General features: G+C 40.5%; 1 long non-coding RNA gene across 2 annotated transcripts; it reads right to left on the minus strand.

Moving 5' to 3' along the window:
- Positions 1-100: 100 nt before the first annotated feature.
- Positions 101-17,273, minus strand: LOC130593635 (uncharacterized). 2 transcript variants are annotated; one of them, XR_008970840.1, is made up of 4 exons: positions 17,087-17,273; positions 13,025-13,121; positions 2,125-2,280; positions 101-362 (listed from the first exon to the last, which is right to left on the minus strand). It is a non-coding gene; the product is annotated as an uncharacterized LOC130593635 (long non-coding RNA). The 2 variants fall into 2 exon arrangements; XR_008970839.1 differs by having other exon boundaries at positions 101-359; positions 17,087-17,270.
- Positions 17,274-19,165: the final 1,892 nt, after the last annotated feature.

The raw sequence follows: 19,165 nt of genomic DNA on the forward strand, positions 1-19,165 counted from the left end.
TTATTATTTCACAGTGCATTACTGAGCTTTTCTGTCATATTTTTCAGTTTCTTATCATAAATTAAGCTTAACTGACTGGTGGGCAAGTCCAAATTCAATATAATGAGGCAGGATCCATTTCTTTATTACAGTGTAGGCAGACTATTGTATATGTAGTTTCGGGGTATTATTTTGGATTCAACAAAGGTTCTTAGTACTTAAGTACTTGGATTTATGATGGCGATGTATCTTTCGGTTAATGGTTTCTGGAGACTGGGACAGCAATATGAGAGTCAAAACTGCTAGAAGGGTCATCTAAGGTTCAGGGCAACTTCTGGTAAATTGCTGTATATGACTTCTGTCTTCCTTTCTTCTGATTCCTGCTATGGAAACAGGGAAGAATACTGAACTGCTTTCCAAGGAAAGTCATGGTTGGATAGACTGCTATTGACATTTATAGTCTACATGTAAGTTGAGTGTTTGGAGATCTTTAGCGAAGAAAATGTAGAAAAAATTCAGGGTTCAGGGGATGTGAACTTTTGCTGAGACAAAGGTTCATCTGCACCTGAGTACCCAATGTTTCTATTGCCTAGTTCAAACAAGACGTTGACAAATTCCAGGCTTGGAAGTCAGAAGTATCAGGTATCTGCTAGGAAGAAAGGCTGCCAACTCGAAATGATGACTAACCTGGCCTGAAACATACTCAAAACTCAGCTAGATAACATTCTGGGCAACCTGACCTAACTTTGAACTTAACCCTGTTTTCAGTGGGAGGTTGCACTAGGGCCTTCAGAGGTCCTTTCCAACTTAGACTATTCTAAATTATTTTGAGTCTCTGTTCAATATATCTTTCATATTTTATTACATTTTTTAACATTTTTGATATTTTTCTCAAGTCTTGTAATGAAATGTACTGTTAAAATTTGTGCACACTGAGCTGCAAAAGTTTGAGAGAAAGTATACAATTGTCCAGGAACAATTTATTTGCTTTTCATTTTCTTTTGTAAACCTGAGAAACAATAGGAATGAAGAAGAGGGCCATAGGTCCATGTGAAATAGCGATGCTGAAGGAAAACTCCTGTAGAAAGTGAATAGACCCAGACACTCCAGCCCTAAGTGCAGGAGCTGAAGAAAATATTTTATTCACTATCAATGTTTCCTTACCCTTTGCACAACTACTTTGCTATATGCTTTGCCTGTCTTGTGTCAGAACTGTAGGCACATGCTGGCTTTTTCTTAAAATTCATACAGTGCTCTCAAGAAAGGCTCATGTCTCATCACAGGCGTACAAATAGCAATGAGGTAAGGAATGCCAGACTCCAGGAAGCAAGTCTCCACTATAATGAGCTTTAGATCCTCTGGTTTTGTTTCTAATGCTGTGGAAGAATCTGCTGTGGGTTTAAAGGTTTGAGAGGATTTTGTTTAAAGACTACAGATAGGCATTTAAGGGCTTGAGCCAGGTAATATTCAAGCAAACTGTTGGAATTGGTGAGTTCTGGGCTGCTTCATGACAGTAGTAGAGGTTACTGTTGTGTATGTTAGTGATGCTTTTTTAAATACAGAGGATAGTAAAAAAGGGACCAGGTTTCGTGGTCTTACTTGCTAGAAGAAAACACCCACAAAGCCTGTGAAAGCCAGTCAAGGTGCAGATGCAAAAAACTGACAATAGGTGGGTTTTTTCCTTCTTTCGTACTACTCCATTAATTGGTATTAGTGTGTTTCTCAGTCATGAGTAAAGATCTGAGGTTTTAAAGGGCTATTCTTCTTTCACTGAAGTTCAATGTTAAGTGCATTTTGCAGATGGTCTCATTAGGTAGTAAAACTAAGAGCAAAAAGATTCTGGCTTCTTAATTTGTCTATGTGACAGTGTCAGTGCTTCAGAGGAGTAACTCTGGAGTCAGCAGCTAGCTGATATATATACCTGCAAATTGAACTTTAATGAGAAAAGTGCTTTATGTCCCTAGTAGTCACCATACAGCAAGCAGTGATCTCACCTCCAATGAAAAGGACTGTGTTTCCAAATGAGCAGCATCCCTCTGCCTATCAGCATGAAATTGTGTGTGTGAGATCGCAAGTGTTCAGCATTCAGTAACTTCCTGTTCTCATAGAGAGAGGGGCAGAAGAGACTTACGCACACAGACCTACCTGTCTTTGCTTACAGAGAAAGTATTCTATCACCATAATCTTCCAGCTGACTCTTGTCTTCAGCAGCCTCTGTTTATGGCTCAGCTCCAGAGAATACGTTGTGCCTCTTGGACATTACAGGGGTGTGCATTGAGGGCAGACAGTTCCTCTCTAGCCCTGCATCAAACCAATGTGTTATGTTACCAGGTAGCCATGACTTTGGAGATTAAATGGAGATATTCTTTGAAATGCTCTCTTGTGCATCAGAGGTGACTGACCAGATGGTTTTTACAGCGTGTGGAAATCCAGAGAAAAGCAGTACAGTGTGTCAGGGAATAGGAATTGTCAAAATTCTTCATTGAGAAACTATGCTCATGGAGAGCAAAGCTGTGTGGTCTCAGAGAGACTGATGCCTTTCACTCCTGCAGCAGAGGGTAGAGTCTATCAGAGAATGAAAAATCTTTGAAGTAGAGGCTTTGGTACAGGAAATTTGAGGAAAAATAAATAGACTGCTTCTTTTTGCTTGCTTAGAGTAAGTGCTTGATTTTCTCTGCCAGCTTTCATTGAACATTCCTGTCCCTGAAGATGGTTAATCAGGAGCAGATCTCAATATGCTGTTCAGTCTGTACCAGCCTCAGACCCTGAGCTGAATACACAAGCTGGAGTCAAGTAAATTGTTGGCTGCAGGGCTCAGGTGAGTGTAATGCAAATAGCTCCAAGACAACTATGCCAAAGCCAACAGCTGTCTCTGATCACCTTTTCCCACCTATAGGTCTTAGAAAAAACACATATTATTCATGAGCATGAAAGTTGCCCTTCCTAGCTTTTTCCTGAGACAGAGCACAGAAATGTCACTGTGAAAGTCTGCAGGCAGAATTTTTTGTGAGTGGGTTTTATTTTCCACTCCTGGGCATGGTGTGAAAACTTAGTAGCTGCTGAGTTGAAAAATCTGATTTGTCAGGAAACTTTCCATGAGTTCATGTTGGTAGAGTAGCACAGAGACACTATCAAGTGTCCATGTGGCTTTCGTTGTGGAAATTTCAGCTAGGGTAATTACTGAGTAACCTATTTTATCAGCAGAGACCATTTGGGGAATCTAATGGCGTATCACCTCCTTGTTCCTGGCAAATGTCCCTGTCTTAAAAAGACATTAAGTGATAAGAATCAGAGAGGAACATAAATCCTGCAAAGTAGAACAGCAGGGACTTCAGCTAGGTGGATGTGATCAGTACATGGAATCCAATTATCTTCAGAACTATTAGGCTTATTTTCAATAGGGTAAAACTGGAAAAGAGAATGTACAAGAGTAGAGATTCCATCAGAATATTGAAAAACATAGTAGGGGTCCTCTTATCTGAGACAGAAACTGAGCCCAAGACATGCAAACAGAGAAAATTTTTGTTGCTGGAATGTACGGTACAAGAAAATGGTCTTAATTGCAATATTCCTGCAAGAAAAGGGTAGAATCTGGAGACTGGGTTATTATTAACTCACACCTGACATGTCTTTCAGTAAAGGCTATTTACAATTGCAAAACTACAGAGACAACAGCACCAGCATAGGTTTTTAAAAGGTCTGGTATTTAAATTAGTCCAGTGGGAATGGGTTTCTTCCCATAACCTCAATTTAGAACTTGATCCATGTTCAAGTCACCTTCACAATGCAAAGTTTCTCAGACAACAGGGTTTTATTAAACTGAATGCCAACTTTATTATTTTTAACTGTTTGTAAATCTGTTACTCAGAACTTGAGACAGAAAGAAAACTGAGGCGTGGAATGGGCATATGCTGCTCAAACTTGAGGAATATCTGTTTGCATTTGTACCTGCTGAGAAACAGATACAAACAGCAACCCAAGACTTCAAATGACTGCAGAAAGACTCTTTCTAGGACCTGAATTAATATGTTTTAAGTTAATTCAGGCAGCCCTGACACCATTACAAATATAACCTAAGGTAATCATGAGAAAGCAAATAATTAAATATTAAAAAAAATTTCTACGCTTTTTTAATTTACTAATATTATCAGGAAAGTAGTATAGAAAAAGAATGGGCTTCACTTTGTCATCCCATATAACCAAGAGCATTTAAAAAAAAAGAGGTTATTTTCTCTTAGATGCATTTTCATTGTATTTTGAGGTAGTTCTGCCTGTACTTTTCCTGTAAAGATGCCACAATTCAAACACTCAAAGCATTTTGAATTCTTCTTTTTTTTATATTTATATAATAAGCCAGAAACTGGAAAAAAAAACTTTTGAACAAAGTCAGAGAAAAGAGATGACTGGAACGAGACATTAAAATAAAGTGTTGAATAAAATAGTGTTTCTTGTTCCATTGTATGCTTTGGAGTGCTATCTGTCATTGATGTTTTTTTCTGTCAGCATTTACGGATTGCAACAAAAAGTCCTGAGATTTCCAAGACCTGGCTGTGTGTCTGCTCACAGCTCTTCACAGCCATGGTCCAGCTGCAGGCAACAGGCTTCCCGGGCTCTCACTGTTTCTGTCCACTCTAATTAATCCTCTAACAACTACCTGGGAATGTTTTGTTGTTCTCCAGGACTGAGCAGTCTCTCGTCCAGGAAAATTGGCCTGGCCCAGAGAGCTGCACAGAAATAAGCAATAACTGCTCGAGTCCAAGTTTAGAGAATCTTGGTTTATTCATTTCATTTTTGTTTTACCTTTAGCAGTTTGCTCGTCACTGCCTATCTATCTGTGTAAATTTCTATAATGGTAAGGAATGGTTAGGGTTTGTCTCCTTTTTTGCAGACCAGTTTTCTTCATTATTCATTTATTTTCAATTTTTTTTTCTGCTATATGTAAGATACATGAAGATTGTCCTGTCTGGTCTCATCTAAGCAGAGGCTGAACTTTTGGAGGAGCTGTTAATACAGATTTCAGTGGCCGGAGGTGAAGCATATGTGAATTCCCTACTGTTTATTTAGCCTTTTTTTTATTTGGCAAGGGGAGGAACAAATAGGCTATGAAATCTCCCAGACAATTTGAAGCAAGGTTGTATGTATACTGCAGACACCATAAGGGTACCAGATTATGTCTGGAGCAGAGCTGGTTCTCAGTCAAGAACAAACCCTTTGTGGAGCACACCAGGGCACTGCCACGGTAGTGTGTACAGGGATCTTGACTCTTGGAGAGCAGCAATTACACCAGGCGTAGTAGAGTGGCTTCCACACAAGACACAAAGGGGAGAACAGCCACCAAAAGTCTGAAAGAGAACTAAGGATTAAGCAAAGTCTGAAGCCAGACATATCTGTCTAAATACATTTCTGAAGACGTTGTGCTTTGTGAGAATTGTTGACATTTGAGTGGCAGTTACATTATATATCAGGGCAAACTCAGTTTTCAGAGGAGGGATGGCAGGGATGAAGGGCTGTTGTCAGAGATTCTGTCATACCTAACAGCCTAGGACAGGAAATCTGGGGTTGATTTCCTGATCTGAATGAAATACAGTGGGAATAATGAAAATGATCCACAAGCTGATGGGCAGAGAATTAGCAAAAATAAACAGGAAAGACAAAGCGGATTTATCCTGGGTTGAAATAATAATGTAACCACAAATCTCTTTATTTCCTAGGTACATGTTCAGAAGGATGGTGTGTGGAGGGGGGAGGAAGGCTTCATAATGGAGGGTGAGTGAATTGATGGTCATGTTTACCTTTTTTGAGACTTCGGAAGGAGTCCTTGTCCATATGTACTGGAACGATGCATGTGTTTAAAACTTCGTGTTCTACCTAGAATAGCTCCAAGAATTACCCATAAAAAGATTTTGACTATCACAAGTAAAAATCATTATGGGAACAGAAAACATTTTTTCACAGTGATGTGTCCAGATATTGGACCTTTCTTGCAAGGTTTCAGAGCTTAACTGGACAATGCCATGGGCAAGCTGCCATGCATAACTCCAAAATTGTTCCTGTTCTGAGCATCCAGTTCTGACATTTGGATGTGTCTTCCAACATAATTTTTTCTATGATTTTTGCATAATATCTTATTGGTTTTGCTTTTGGGTTTTGGGGTTTTTTGTTTGTTTGTTTGTGGGGTTTTTTTGGTTGTTTTGATTTTTTTTTTTTTTCCTAAACAGCTGGTGATCTTTTCTGCAATTTGCATAAAAATACCAGAAGTTTCAAGGGATTTGGGTATGTATTTACTGGTGATCTTGAGACCTACGTGTAGCAGTTCATACCCTAACACTGCCTTATGCTGTCTAGCAGCCTTCCCTTTAGATAAGGCTTACCTCTGCACTTGCTTTTGGACACAGAAGATCTGAGTTAAGCTGTTGGCTTAGCCAGTGGCTTTCAGATCTTTCGCTTTAATATCCTGGATAAATTACAGGAATTTTTCTAAGTAGATCCTAAAAATCACTCAGAGACTTCAGAAAATGCCATCTTCTATCCCTTCATCTGCAGCTAGAGACGATAATAATTTTCCATGTTGCAGGAGGAATTGTGAGGATTCATGCACCTGTGTTTGCATGTCATGCAGCTTGTAGTGATAAGTGGCTTTATAAGAGTGTGGATAATTCAATTAAATCTATTCCATTTTGAGTGTAATGTTACATACTCCATAAACTCAGCCATGTGGAGACGCCAGCATTTAAAAATACATGTTCACTTCAGAAATACATCCAGTATTAAAAATTGCTTTAAAGCTTGCACAGAAATTCTGTACACACAGTATATGGAAGGAATTGACATCCTTTCTAACTTCCATCGAGAGGTCACCTCTCAAAAGAAACAGAATTATCATTGGCATGGCACCAGAACTCACTCAGAAAAACTTAGTCCTCACTTAGCAGGCAGGCAGGAAAAGATGTGTTTGTTCATTAACAGCACCTCTTCAAAGCAGAGAAAAACCTGGAACCCTGAGTTTTGAGAACAAGTCACTCCAGAACAAGCTCCCATCAGTGGAGGCTTTTAAATCACACGTGGAGAAAGAGAGAAACATGATGCCATTTGCTGGTGTAGGCTGGGGTAGACCTTTGAAATACTGATTTCACCAAAGGGGGTGTATAAAGACATGATAGGAATTAAAACCTCCAAATGGGTCCAAACAGTCAGATTGAAAGATCTGCTTCATTCTGACCATGTTTGTCTGGTGGCACATTGTCAACAGTGCTGTCCAAACTGTGACTGATGGGAAGCAGCAGAAAGGCGTTTTGTTCCATCTAAAGCCATGACAATGAGAGCAGCTAAAAGGCATCAGCGATTAGAGCCCAGTGACTGTCAGGTCGATTGTGCTATGACTCTTTGGGAATGGTTCAGCCAAGCTGACAAAGGTTTTTCAGGACCAGCACAGGACCAGCACAGGACGTGACAGCACCTGACCAGTGAGAGTTATTTCAGTCCCCAACTGCTCTGGAAACCTGCAGATCCTGCAGCTTGGCTTGCAGCCACAGTGACACTTGGGTCCTCAAGCAGAAAGGCCTCAACACATACAAACTAATCATATTAAGGACCTTTACATGGAACTGTGGCAGGAGTACAGACAACTTATTAACAGCAAGGCCAAAGTCGGTCAAGGAAACTGAATGTCATTGTTGCTGTTTAACCTGGGAAACAAGCCTCTAATCTTGATGCTGGAGTGAGATGGCAGCTGTAACTGGTAGAGTAAAACAAACCACTGCAGCAACATTTGCAGAAGGTCTGGTCCTGCTCAGTGACTCCTGGGAAGGAAGGAGTAGGAACACCTGGATCATGGAGTCATTCTTGCTGATCAAAAGAGCCAGATTAAATAGTGCTATGGGTTTCAGTTCAAACTGTCTTACCAGTCATGCTCGTTCAACAGATGTGAGACCAGGCCTGGGAAGTATGCACTGGAAATCTGTGGTCATTCCAGGTGAGGTGGTCTGCCAGTAAAAATGGGTCCTTTTATTAGAACAGCAATGCCAAATGCAGATGAAACTTGGTTGATCAGAAAGAGAAGATCATGCTAATGTACATTAAAACTTATGTATAAGTTCTTTCTGTTTAACATATTCTCTGTGCCAAGCAGAAAAGTCAGACTTGAAGGAAACCTAACACTGCAGCAAGGATGCCAGCATTCAGAAGGTTGTTAAGGAATGTCTCTTTTCTTCCTTTCACATGCAGCAGTTCGCTAAACACCAGTACTAGAGATGGAGTGTGGGGTGTGATGAGATTCATTAGCTTCATCCCCATCTGCAGCCTTGCTGTCAGCACAGGATCACCCCCTTCAGCAACATCACAGTCTGCCAGATATCCTTGATGGAGGAGTATGAAATGAACTTGAAATACTGTAACACTGTGGCTTGCAGCAAAAAAAAAAATATAAAAAATAGGAGAGATCTCACTGAAATTGAGACGTGGAGATATGGGAGTCAAACTCATCTCAGCACTGGCAATGGAGATAACAAAGGGCAACAACCACAGACTGCATCTTGAGCATTCTGGGCTGGATACTGAGTATGACATTTCCATTATCAGGGAAGGGTAGCGGTGGAATAGGTTGCCCGAAGAAGTTGTGAGATATCCACCCTTGACTCATCACCCAAGACTCGTCTAGACAAAATCACATCTGAGTTGATCTAGTGTTTTTTAATAATCCTGCTTCAAGCACGAGGTTAGACTGGAGGCAGTGGAGGCTTCTTGAAACCAAGGAGAGACTTAAGGCAACAGATAATCATGAAATGTTACAATTCTCTCTGACCATAGTTACGTCTTCACTCTACAATTATAAAATCAGAGAATCATAAATCACAGAATGGTGTGGGTTGGAAGGGACCTTAAAACTCAACCAGTTCCAACCTCCTGCCACAGGCAGGGACACCTTCCACTAGACCAGGTTACTCAAAGGCCCATCCAACCTGGTCTTGAACACTGCCAGGGATGGGGCAGCCACAGCTTCTCTGGGCAGCCTGTGCCAGGGCCTCATCACCCTCACAGGAAAGAACTTCTTCCTAAAACCTAATCTAAATCTCCTGCCAGTTTAAATCTATCCCCTATCACTATCTGCCCTTGTAAAAAGTCCTTCTCCAGCTTTCTTGTAGTCCAGTTTAGGTATTAGAAGGCTGCTCTATGTTCTCCCCAGAGCCTTCTCTTCTCCAGGCTTAATAAACCCAGCTCTCTCAGCCTGTCTCCATAGCAGAGGTTCTTCAGACCTCAAAGCATCTCTGTAGCCTCCTCTCAACTTGCTTCAACAGCTCCATGCCCTTCTTATGTTGGGGGCCCAGAGCTGGATGCAGAACTTCAGGTGGGGGTCTCATGAGAGCAGAGAAGATGTGGAGAATGCCCTCCCTCATCCTGCTGGTCATGCTGCTGGTGATGCAGCCCAGGAGCACACACTGCTGTGTCATGATGAGCTTCTCATCAAGCAACACCCCCAAGTCCTTCTTCTGACACTAAGATAACAGCCCACATAGCTGTTGCTATGACTATTTTTTTTTATCTTCAGTACACCCTTAGTCATTAATTATTGGGGAGGGATGTTATTTTTTTTCTGGAGAAAGGCTATATGTGTTCTTCAGTTGGTGTGATTTTGGACAAGAAAAATCAGCTGCAAATGTGTTCATTTATCTTGCTGGCTAGCACTTCTGTTGTCTTTCCCTCCACACAGCTTGTATAGAGGTGTGAGTCTTGTTGAAGAGAATACATAACACATCATCTTTGTTCATATTCCTTTCTGATAACTACCCTAAAGACTTAAAAATGCATTCAAGTTTCCAAGGCCTAATATGTTATCAAAACTGGTGAGTTGTTTGTGCATTTGTTCTTCTCCCAGGGCAAACAGCAGGCAATATATAAATTATTCCAGATTCCCTCCATTGACAGCTGTGCACCTAAATAAATTACTTCCTACTTTCTGTGGGCTCTAAGCATGCACCATTACCACACAGCTAAAACGGGAAAGGTTGTAGATATCTACAGATAAGCACATTACCTGGTGCTTTATTTGTCAAGGCAAAGAAATAGGAAATTTTAGGGCACAAGTCACCTTTTATGTTTTAAAAGTCTGGTTAGGGTAAGATGAAAAATACCCAGAAAGCACCTATTCCTTCCCATTATCTACACAGAGAATATAGGCAAAAGCTCAAATGTGGCACTGTGGTCATCATTTGGTATCTGGCCTTGTGAATCCCACTCACTGTCACTTTTTAAGTCAGCTCTATTGTGTGTCTGACATCTAAGCCTGGGAAGAAGGAGGAGAAAAAGAAGTAGCACACCTACTGCACGCTGCTTGTGCTGAAAGTTAGTGCCCCAGGAAGGGCTGGGTAGACAGTCTGAATGGTTCAATTATCAAGTCACCATTCCAAGTTTTATTTATTGTATAATCAACAAATATTTCAGGGTGCTGAGTTGGTACAACATGACATTCTGATTGAATGGCACTGTGCAGTACTCATAGGACACATCTCACAAATGAAGAACAAGTTAAATGTCAGAACTTAGAATTGTCTGTCAGTAAAGAATCACTATTATTTACAGGATATTTGTAGAGTTTTTCAGGAATTCATGTTGGTCCTGATGCTGATGAATATTTCCTACTTTATTCTGGGTATAGATAAATCAATGTCAGACAATAAAGAAAGGTGAAGACAAGACAACAGTGCCCAGACTTGTCCTTTTGATGCGTCTTACAGAAAATCATCTTCTTTTCCATCCCCAAGCTTCCACTCTAGAACCAAATCTCAGGCACATCAGACATGTACCACAGCTCTATCCATCTGAGGTGGGGACATGGAGAGGATATTTAGCTCAGTTCCTTCAGCCTTTCAGAAGTGTATCCCATGAATGTAGTCCAAGCAAAGAACGACCCTTTCTAGTGGAGAATGGAGTGCAGGCTGTCTTCCCGGATGGGAACAGCCAGTACCTGGTCTAGTAGTCCTGGTTTCTTGGCAGGGTTGTAACAAGAAACAATTTCATGTCATGGGCAGAAAATGTATTTTGGGTTTTCTTCTCCAGTCTTCTGCTCCAGGAAAGATCATTGTCAATTCAGTATCCCATTAAACTGTTTCTTTGGTAACAAATGTTGACAGTTAAATTTTAACACCCAAAATATATTGTCTTCTCTCTAGCATCTAGTTGAGGGACCCTCTTCCTTAGTCCATTCTCTTGCCTGCTGTCCACAAACTTTGGAAAAAGTTGAGGTCCTGTGCCTGCCCTAGTACCATTAGCAAATTGAAATCTTGAAAAGGATCTTGCTGATCATTCTGCCAGTGAGCAGAGAAATCTCTCAATGCCTTTTAGCAGGCAATGGGTTTGTTTTCAGTCCAGATCTAGTTATTTTTGCCAAGTGGAACTGATTTAAATACTGGCCATAGTGACAGTTGTGTACATAGGGAAAAATAAGCTGTGGTGAGGCCTTGTTTGAAGCATGGAGTGCCTGGGAGTGGGAAACCTAGCTTTCACTAAGTCTGTGGCAAGTTTTCCTTGCGAGATAAATTGGAATTTGATTGACCTTAACCTGAACAATCTGAGTTCCTGACCTGAAATATTTCCTATAGTCTGTCTCTTAGGGAAGATGCCAGGTAATAAATTATTTCTTGCTCCTGTAACTAGACCCTACAAGAAAGTGGTGAAATAATGCATTGTAGCTGTGAAAAAGGAGGGGCTAATTGGACAGTCCAATGTCAAAGAGAAAGATTAAATCATTTGCTGTGCTTGTGGGAACAAAACAATTTAGGTTAGTAGTGAAGTGTATTTGCAGAGAGTATATTTGAAATTTGTAAACAGAATTATTCCCTGAGGAAATGCAATTCTCATAGCTCTGTTCCCTATGAGAGGAACCCAAATGCACAGCAGCTACACAACACATCCTGAAGTTTGAATCCTTATGTTCAATCCTATGTAACAAATGCTTGTAAAGAAATTACAGACCAAGAATCACTCACAGATGTGATTTGACAAATATATTCTTCCTCTGGACTGTTGCGAAAAGCAAACATGGTAGGAATATCAGGATAAGAAAAGGCTTATTTAAAACCAGGAGCAAATATCTGCTGAACATCTCTTGAATATTCATAGTTTAAATGACTGAAAAGAAAAAGGATTCATGTTCAGTCTTGTTTTGCTGTTTAGAGATTCTTCGTGTTAACAAATCTACTGTGTCTATCTAATGTATCTATCTACGGCCCATGGTAGGGGATGGACCTAGATGATCTTTAAGGTCCCTTCCAATTCAAACCATTCTATAATTCATTCTATGTGTTTTTGGTATGCCTTAAAATAGCCTGATCTACATTAAAGACAGTCACATCCATAGCTGTATGCACCCTGAAATAAAGCAGCTCTAACCTTTGGCTAATGCATCATTCCTACAAGGGAATAAAGGTTTTCTCAGCATAGCAGTCTCAACTTTTTCACTATTCCTGCAGCACTTCACAATTTAGGCTTGTCAACTATTGATACTCAGGCAGAAAGATACTACTGTTGTGGGTGGGTGTGGAATTTGAACCAGCTGTCTCCCACACCCACTTTTTAAGATGATGAACAGGGAAGAAAACAACCCTGAGAGGGATGGAGAGCCTACAGATCTGTACAATCACTCCCGCTCAGCGTGAGTTGGAGCATGTGAGGCGGACTGTCTCTGCAGCTCTGCACCTGGTGAATGAGTACACAGGGTGCTGAGCTGCATTGATATGGGGGCCTCATTGTAAGCCTTGTTGTCAGCTGTCAGTACTGGGTTATGGAAGATAGTTATAAGTTTTCTTATCTTTGAGCACTGACAGAAACACTGCAATTTGATAAACATAAAATCCCCCAGATTTAAACACTAGATTATATCCTTTCACATTATAGGCCACTGGGTGCTCACACAGTAGTTAGATGACCAGGAACTCTAACTTCTCTTTGATTAGATTTTTTTCATATGTGCTCTTGTGTGTGTTTGTTATGGCTGAGTAAATCCTTTTGGGTTCTTTGGTAGATCCTTGTACCCTGGCATAACACCACATACCTCTCTGCACTAGTGCCATCCCAAATACCGTCACCCTCCTGAACACATATTACTGTCTTCATCCTGGATATCACGGTGTCCCAGAAGTTTTGTTAACCTGTCAATAGAAAGTTCAGTGAGGAGACAGTGATGGATTGTGTATGTAAATTACCTCTTGACTGCAGGAAACAAGCAATTTTTGATACATTTACATATCTATTTGCAGAACTCTGGTTTGTGCTGCAGCTTTGCTAATGCTTACATATGGGACCAAATCTTATCAGAGCCCTTCTCATTTGTTAACTAACACCAGCAAATAAATTAGATTGAGAAAGGACCTACAGAAGAGACTATAATGATAAGGCTAATGGGATCCTAAGAAGGTTCGATCAAGAAATTCCTGGCAATTCCCTCCCTCCCCCCTCCGCCTTTCAAAGCTGTCAGCTTTTAATGGAAATGAGCATAGCATTTCAACAGAGATGTCATGTCTGGTCAAGGAAGGGTATGACTAAAGGAGCAGTAGTTCACTGTTTATTCCAGAAGTTTTGGGACTGCAATTCAGATCTGTCTCCTAACAGATTTAGACCAAAGACTTGCACTCAGACTCCTGTCTTACTGTGAGGTGCTGATGCCGAGCGTGAGATTTAGTCTTTAGTGAGTCAGTACCACCTAAGAGCTCTTTAATACAAATGGTTTTCTCCAATCCATTCACTGTCCTCTAGACACTCTCTGCTTCAGCTTCCTGTTTGTTTTCAACCACCCAGTTTTCATGTTAGCTGAATACAATAATAAAACAATTATCAGAAATAAACGAACACCTGTACCATTGCCCAGGAGAGAGCATTTGTGTGGGGATGTGTGTGCCTGAACAGGCTTGTAGTACTAGAGAAATGACAAGTCTTCTCCCAGTCAGTCACAGTTCTTAAAAATATGAAGACTCAATACACAGAAAACAACATCCTAGTTACATACACAGATTCCCACTGTAAGAAAGCTCTCTGGGACGAAGCAGAATCAGACTGCCACAGGCAGCTGCGTATGAACTAGCTGCCTTTGTCAACATTATCACTCTAGGACCCTGTCAGTACCCAAGGGAGAAATTTGTCAGAAGACATGCTGCAATAATACTGCATGAATAATGGTCAGGTTTCATTACCAGTCACTCTGGAGGTTCCAGCAAGGCCAAGAATTGTCAGCCCTGTAAACTGAGTAGCATTTCTGCCTTTATGAATGCGAGGAAAACCACATCAGGAGGGAACCTGTATCTGCTCATGGGAGCTGTGCAGTGAGCAAGCATCTACTGTCCACAAAAGCTTGCAGGGCAGGAGAAGGATTTGCTACACCAGAGCAAAATCCCATGTCTGTTGTCAAGAGCTTGTAGCCACTGCTATTTCAAATCCTTCACCCAGAACAGCTCAGCACTCATGGGATTCCTTTCAGTAGTTGCTAGTTATCCTATGGATGCTACAGCAAGTGTGGAGGCCACCAATAAAACATCACTCTACTCACAATCTCTGGGGTCTTTGTAACCCAGTACTGTCGTGGAGAGAGGAATTACCCACAGCTGCCAGAACAGGTATATATTTTCCCCCTGCTGATGTCCATAGCATTGTTACTAACTGTAAGAAGGGTTGGAACAGTTTATTTTCAATGAATATTGCAAAACAATCCTGACAAAAGAAGCTCCACATGATTAGTGTTAGCCAAGTAAACAGAGCTGACACACAAGAACTGACACAGAACATCACAGAATAAAACCTCTCCCACTTTGGCAGGCTTCAGTAGCTTGGAGGACAAAACAACTGCTTGTTCTTCAATTAAGCCTAGCTCTTAGGAGCATAAAGGCTCATTGCCCTGAAGAAACCATTTACTGATAATTGCTCCTTTCAGATTTGTAAACATGGTTCTTCCCAGTACAAAGATAACTCATCTGAAGAGTTGCACGCTTTCAAGGAGGACATAGAAACCTAACACAACCTGTTCAAACAAGCTCATTCTTCAATGTCATGTATTGTATTCTGGCAGTGAAAAGCCTGTGAGCAGGCTACAGAGCATGGGTTACTTCCTGAAGTGTTTTGATAGCAATTTCAGGGAGGGGGGAGAGGGAGGAAGGGAAAGGAATAACTGTTGGACCAGGGCAATTTACAAACAGAAAAGGAGAATAAATTACTCATTTAAGGGTATTTGTTCATTCTTGATACATGTGTTATAATTCCCTTTGTGTTCTCTTTCCCTGAATTGCCCTGATCAGGTTATGGTTGACCTTCTTTATCTTTTTAAACAAGGCATTGACTTTGTTTCTATTTTTATTGAACTATATAATCTCTTTATGGACTTGGTGACATTAATATCCTCAGGGGAATGTCTCGATTCCAAGTTGGTGAGCTGTTTTTCTTTCCTTTTCCCACTATACACAGCAATGGCATTACTACTGGCAATTAATTCAATAATCCACTGGATTGAGAAGCACCTTTCCAGGAATCTTCATGAAGTGACTTGTGAAAACATCAGGCTTGATTAGATTTTTAAACTGATCATTCCAAAATGATAGTAAGATTTGTGGTTCAACAAGTATAAATAAATATGCAGATTTAATCTGCTTTAATCTAGAGCCAAAGAATTTTTATGAAATTGTGAAAGAAACTAGAGAGGTATCACATGGGTTATAATACATAGAATTTGGAAGATTATTTAGTTACAAAGATCAGTCTACTGATACACAGCGAAATTTAGTGACAACGGGATAGATGCAAGGTTGGGACAAGTGCAGGGACATTGAGATTATTCAAACTTCCCACAGCCGGAAGTACCAGTTGCTGACCAGTAGAAAATGCTAAAAGAATGTAGGAGTAAATACATCAGAAACTCTTGAGTTAAGCACTTGGGTTCAGAACACAGAGGATCCCTGGGGACAGATGTCCGAATCTACTATGGCAAGGGAAGGCAGGGGAGTATTTCCTTGGATTGTTTCTAGGATTTGCGTTTAGTTGAGGGGAAAAAAAATCCATTGACTTCAAGGTCCCTCAAGATTTCCACCCCAAGCACTGCACAGTGGTTTGCTTGTAAGGTAATTTAAGCAGCATCTGGGGCAGAGCTGCAAGCCTGAACCATCCTGACAGCTCCCTGTTTTCCTTCATTTTCTCAGAGAACTCATCACTTGTCTCTGAGCTCTTTCCTGATGTTCAGATGAAAACATCCTGACTTTGCTCCTGGTGAAGCCAATGCAAAAGTCTGACCTTAAGTGCTGCATCCTTATCTGCTTTATTTTCTCCTACACTGAGAAATCAATGCATGCCAGGAACAGTTTCTGGAGTATAATGTTCTCTCTTGTCAGTGAACAATTTGCTGCTGGGCACAGCTGAGGACTAAGCCAACCAGCATCTCCTGTACAGGTCAGGAATTAACAGGTCAGCATCTGTTTCCAACAGGCTTTCTGGTTACAGGCCCCTTGTTCAATACAATAGACATGGAATGACCTAAGTTGGTTGCCCCCCACGGCCAGGGAATGCATTTAACTTATGGGTACAAATGCCTGCTTAGACTCCATCGTACTGATGCAATGCAGTTTTGAAACCATGACCACAGGTATCCCAAAACAAAAGGCATCAGATAAGTGGCAGAGAGCTGCTTGCTTACCTGCCACGTCACACACAATTAACCAAAAACATTGTTTAGCACTCCCTGGAGGTCATTGCACACAATCATTGATTTATTGATAATGTGTTAGACAAACTGCTTTTGAGCACCCGCATGATTACAGGAGTCATGCATATTTAATCCTTCTCTTTTCCACAGGTTTTCTGTCCAAGTGACCTCCATTTTCTTCATAGTTTTATTTTATGCTGCGGTTCTTCACCACAGTTGTGAAACACCCTCTGTTTAAAATCAACAGGAATGGTAAAATCTGAATTTGGCTCGTATTGGAAAGTAATTATGATGCCTGGTTCTGCTGTTGCACAGACTGGTTTATTATCTTCAGCTTCCCCTACTTAGAACTTACCTTGAGTTACTCCCAGGCAAAGGAGGACAAACTTAGGCTCTTTAAAGCAGTCTTTCTAAAAATAAATTGACCAAAGCCCTCACCATGAGGGTCCTGCAGCAGCTGGGATTTCAGTGAAGAATTTGAAAGTCTGGCTCCACCTTCAGGGTCAAAAGCCTCAAGCTGACACAATAGGGAAATGCAACGTTAAGTGAGTATCCTATGGCAGGAACAGGCAGGCAGTGTTCCCAAACACACACTGCTATTTTTAAAGGAGTTGTCTTATGAAGCGTATGACTTAGTGCTGCTGTTTTAAATAGGAAGTATGCATGCGTGTTCTGTTAGCTGGGTAAGCAGAGAGACTACCTTAATTACTGTATTTGTGAATGTCTCAAATGGAGAGATGGTGCAGTGGACAAGAGTACATCAGGCTACAAAAGGTTGTGGGGCTAGAATAGCAGCATTAAGTTAATGCATGAATATCCTGGATGGAAAAATGCCCCTAAGTCTCCTTAAATTTTCATGGCTATTATATTTCCATTACAAACTCCAAAAACCTGATCAAATAAGCTTTCTGACTCTCCTTGGCTGGCACACTATAGAAAGCCGTCAGTGATTTGTTACATAAATTCTTTGATAACTCTGTGCTACCTACCAATATGGAAGAGCACATTAATTTCATGACACTCCACAATTCAGTGCTTCCAACTCACACCCTTCACTTAAGTTCCTATATCCTATATATCTTATAATTATCCTAGAAGTTCATACTGCACTTATTTCTCCAGCTTCCACAGTGGAGCCATTGGAAAGGCACTTCACAAAGAAAACCCAGTGAGCCCCCCAGATTTTTTCTGCCCTGACTAATTATGAAGAGTCCTGAATACTTGATGCAAAGGAGCCAGATAATCCCAGTGAATATAGGAAAAAACTTGTAAATAAGTATCTATCTTCATAACCTCCCTTTTGGAAGACTTCTTATGATTTCTAAAAGTTTATCATTGGCAACACCGATTTTAAAAATCACTTCTGATCTGAATACTCACCAGAAAATGCCCAGAAGCAAGTCAGATGGGAATGTGCTAAAGCACAGTGATGGCTTAGCTTGCTCTTTCTAACAGTAATAGTTCTTGGATAACTTTTCTTCAGATCTTAGTAATTACAGACAAGATTAGCTAATCCTAATAATTAAGGCTTAGCAATGGGGTTTGTTTGTTTAAAAAAAGGTCTTCCCAAAGCTCTTCAGCAATGAATGTAAACCCTGATTTATGCTGCACAATGGAAGAAGAAGGAAAAAACCCAGCCTATCTTTTCTTTTCTTGGAGCTGATTCGTTACCTGCTGGGTATTTAGTAACCTCCACTGTGACCAGTATTTCAGAAGTGTAATAGTTATATATATATAAGCAGAAATCACTATTCCATACAGCAGCAGCAGCAACGATGCTTCATGCTCACTCACTTTTCACTTCTATCTTTTTGCTCCCTTAGTGAGCTGTTATAATTCTTCTTGAGCCAAGCTGCTAGCCAGATCATTAAATCAATTGGGGTGAGAAAAAAAGCACTAAACACAGGTAAACTCTTTCACTGACTACTTCTATTACTTTGCACTTTCAAAAATGACACCTAAAAGCTCCTCAGGTTCACTGTCTTTCAGGAGGATGATATGTCTCTTTTGACTATAAACTCGAAATGTTTTGGGATTTAATCTGGAAAATTCTATTGCTGTCATTCAAGATGATTTGGCAAACATTCTTCAGCTCCATCATCAGCTCAGCCTTTGAAGGGAAAAACCCATGAAGTTAGAGACCATAAACTGTTCTTCCAGCAAGTGTTAAGCAGTTCAAGCTTCATTCATCTTGTTACAGAACTAAACAGCTGCTTATTGGAATAAAGGGATTACAGTCCCCTGTCAAGCTCACTTCTTTCATTTGCTGGATATAAAAGGATACCCAAACCTAATCAGACTGGGTTCATTTAGTTAATGTCTACTGGCTGAAGAAAAAGGGGGAAAAAAAGTAACTGCTAATGAATACTATATACTAAACTTCTATTTTAATCTACTGGTAGAGTAATGCTTGGCTTAAACTTTAAAAGCTTATTAGTATCACTTTAAAGTATATAGGTAAAAGTACTTCATAGGGGAAGTTCTAATTACTCATCTGAATACGTGCTTTTCTTCAAA

This window comes from Pezoporus wallicus, unplaced genomic scaffold (assembly GCF_028554395.1).
Source record: "Pezoporus wallicus isolate ANWC-B61680 ecotype Strahan unplaced genomic scaffold, APGP_CSIRO_Pwel_v1 contig_3487, whole genome shotgun sequence".
In the NCBI taxonomy this organism is placed as follows: domain Eukaryota; kingdom Metazoa; phylum Chordata; class Aves; order Psittaciformes; family Psittacidae; genus Pezoporus; species Pezoporus wallicus.